Source organism: Gadus chalcogrammus, chromosome 7, assembly GCF_026213295.1.
Source record: "Gadus chalcogrammus isolate NIFS_2021 chromosome 7, NIFS_Gcha_1.0, whole genome shotgun sequence".
NCBI lineage: Eukaryota > Metazoa > Chordata > Actinopteri > Gadiformes > Gadidae > Gadus > Gadus chalcogrammus.
This window is the reverse complement of record NC_079418.1, coordinates 1128120-1131769: the sequence shown is the minus strand read 5'-3', so window position 1 is coordinate 1131769 and position 3650 is coordinate 1128120. Positions and strand designations below refer to the sequence as shown.

The 3650-nt window shown below is 39.2% G+C and overlaps 1 protein-coding gene across 9 annotated transcripts in view; it reads right to left on the bottom strand.

The window, feature by feature from the left end:
• Window positions 1-3326, bottom strand: part of LOC130385356 (NACHT, LRR and PYD domains-containing protein 12-like) — a 167379-nt gene extending 164053 nt beyond the window's left edge. For 8 of the 9 annotated variants that reach the window (XM_056593827.1, XM_056593831.1, XM_056593830.1 and 5 more), the window contains exon 1: window positions 3154-3326. The gene's annotated coding sequence lies outside the window, so the exon portion shown is untranslated. The remainder of the gene's footprint in view (window positions 1-3153) is intronic. The other variant, XM_056593828.1, reaches the window with a different exon arrangement.
• Window positions 3327-3650: the final 324 nt, after the last annotated feature.

Below are 3650 nucleotides of genomic sequence, written 5' to 3'. Positions count from 1 at the left end.
CTAATCACACTGGCCCTTTTGGTTACTGACATTCAGGGCCATGGAAGTCGAGAAATGGATGATGAGACATATGATGTCATTGTTAAAACACTGAGAGGAGAATTTTGAATTCCTGTTAAAGAAAGGACAAGGGTCCAACGCGCTGCCCTTGTTCGTCTCTGGAGGAATATTTCATGCGTTGCATGAAACGTATGACTAAATCAAGGGGAAATCCACCACCATCAGTTTACAACTTACAGGACCAAGTGTTGGTGAGGGTCAGCACAGGTCCCAGATTTTCAAAACGATATGCTGTGATACCAGGTATAGTTGTCAAAAGAAATGCAGATCTGTCAAAATACAAAGTCAAGTTCCGAATGCTAGGCAACCCAGGACATCAACATATCAAATGGTTTGCAGCATGTGATGTGACAAGTATCACAAGGGAGCGGGAGAAGCAGCGTTCTGAGCACAAGGCCAGAAAACGTCAACGCATACAGTTGTTACAGCCCATCACCCATGGAATGAGGTTAAAATCCTTTGGATCACTAGGTTTCAGGACTCGTTTGGACCCTAATTCAGATGGCAGCTGCCAGTTTGCTGCCATGGTTGACCAACTTGCCTCACTTGGAATTTTTCGGTCTGCGACATCTTTAAGGCAAGAAATTGTATCAGACCAAATGCTTCACCCACATGCCATGAATGGAATACATCTTTCTAATTTTGTGGAAGGGCAATGGCATGACTGTGCAAAGCATGCAGCACAGTGGTACATATGGTGATCATTTGACTCTACAAAGAACATCAACCATATTCAATGTACAGCTTATGATTGTGTCAACGCTTGGAGTTGATGCAACAGCAATACTATCCCCACATGGTCACTACGATGAAAGTCTGCCATTGCTGATTCTAGGCCATTTTGCTGAAGGTTGTGGGGACCATTCTGTTAGTCTTGATGGACCAGTAAGACCATTCATTCAAAGAATTCAGAGAGCAGAGAAGCAGAGGGGGCTTCTTTATAATACTGGCTCTGATGCTGTCCCTGACTCTGACCACCATTCAAACCCTGACTCTGACCATCACTCTGACCCCAACAATTACCCTCCTGGAAATTCCAATGATGTACTACATGGTGACTCATGTGATGATCCTTATGGTGATCCCAGTGATGTCCTACATGGTGATTCATGTGATGTTCCTTATGGTGATCCCAATGATGTCCTACATGGTGACTCATGTGATGTTCCTTATGGTGATCCCAATGATGTCCTACATGGTGACTCATGTGATGTTCCTTATGGTGATCCCAATGATGTCCTACATGGTGACCTCCACACTGTCCGTTACACTGACCCTGATACTGTTCCTTCTGCATGTCCTACAGTGCCAAAACATATCTTCCCTGCTGACCCTGACTTCATTGCTAGCCCTAATTTGCCTTTGATTGTACTGTCAACCATTATCCAGTATTGCCTGTTGATGGATATGACAATGCTGGGCACCTTCAACAGAGTTTCCAACTTGTTCAGAGAGCTAACCCTGCCATTCCTACCAAAAAAAATTATACGTGATTCTTTGGTGGAATGTTTAAATATTGTGACGGATGAAGACTGCAGCATTAGTATTTGTATGTTATATAAAGCAGCTGGACGTAATAGTGGCCTTGCATCCAACATCAGGCAGCTCTTCAGCCAAAATGCCAGGTGGATTACAGCATGGATCGTGATTCGACATATATCTTTTGGATGGTTCCAAATTAAAGACATTCATTGGAAGAAATAAAGTGATTTGAGTGATCACAGTCACTGACCACTGACAAATGGAGCCCCCTTGACTTTATTTTATAACTATAATTTACTATAATTTATGATCATGTTTACAGGCATATTGTTTAGTTACATTTATTTGGACTTATATTTTTACTTTTGTGTTCTGACAGGCTGTGTTTACATTTAAAGAGCCTTTGATCTGTTTCATGTTTTCTATGACATCCCTATGTCTGTTCTAGACTCACATACTATATATAGCTGGTATATATTGTCAGACTAATTTTGATTACTTTTTTGTTATTGTTCAAAAGTTCCAAAATAAAATAAGTTGTAATTAACATGTTATGCAGCTTGTATCATGTATTTCAAGTAGTAGGAAAATAATGTTTAAAAGCCTTTATTAAATTGCCATTAAAGACCATCAAAAAAAAACTGCTACGTTTTTATTGGAAGTTCTTCGTAAGGTTGTATGGAAGGAAAGAGTGTTCACTTACTTTTTTGAAAAGTGTTTTCATTGCAGTAGTTATAAGTTATTGTAGCAAAGAACATTAAAATACATGAACTACAGTCCCCCTCCTTCTTCCCTAATCCAACCTCTTCTCCTGACAGTTTTGAGTTGGTTACTGTAGCGCAACATATGTACAAATCATAGTCAAACTCAATAACAAACCCCTGCCCAAAAGTGCATTAGTTGTCAGTGTTTACAGTTGTTGCCTTTATACCATGGATTTTACCTATGGAGGATGATGCGTTAAAGAATAAGGCTTCTCTTCCTCTTTATGAGGCCTGCCACTTATTGGGAGCGAGGTTCAGTATATGGCATCTAAGTTGGCTAATGCTCCAGCATGTTTGCAGAAATGTGTGATCTTGCTGAGAGACAGACACAGGTTTAAGCATTTCCTTCCACTCCTGCAGGGCTGGCAGAAGTAAGCATTATGATAATGCAACACTTTTCTCACTATATGTACTATTATTACATTATGAACTGTTTTAACATTATGAGCGGCATCAATAAGGTTCTTAATGTAATAAGTTATTACAGTATTACATTATGCGCAAAGCCCTTATTACGTTATGAGTCCGTGATTTTATTACATTATGAGCCGATTAAAACATTATGAACTTTTAATACATTGAAATGATTACATTATAATAATAATAATACATTTAATTTAGAGGCGCCTTTCAAGACACCCAAGGTCACCTGAATATAATGCTATTACCAGCTATTATGAGCCGTTATGAGCCGTTATTACATTATGAGTCTTTATTACATTATAAGTTGCAACAAACATTAAGATGTATTCTCTATAAAACAGATATAAACGGTAGTAAACTGGTTGATCATTATTATATACCAGTTACCTAAAGACAATATAAACGGTAGTAAGCTGTCTCTTACCTTTTCTTACCTTATCTACTCCAGGATTAAAATGCGTCCATACGATAAAAAAACTTGTAAAAGTATAAATGCAAGAAGAAACTAAGGTGTAAATCTAATCTGATTTACTGGTGTTTATATAACGAGTAAATCAGGGGAAAGGTTTTAAAGTGGAGGAAGAAGGGCTGCTAGAACTTCCCCCTTCAGAGGGGGAAGTTCCAGGAGCCGCCCCTCTCAGCACGTGTCACGTGTTTTAGGGGAAAACGAAGATATCGTAACACACACACACACACACACACACACACACACACACACACACACACACACACACACACACACACACACACACACACACACACACACACACACACACACACACACACACACACACACTAGGATCACTGAGCCAACTGGAAAGTCTGCCTTAAAGAATATGTGTAATAAATAGGCCTATATATAATATAATAATACCATGTAACAATAGCCTGTGTAGACTATCAGTATGTTACTGCATGTCA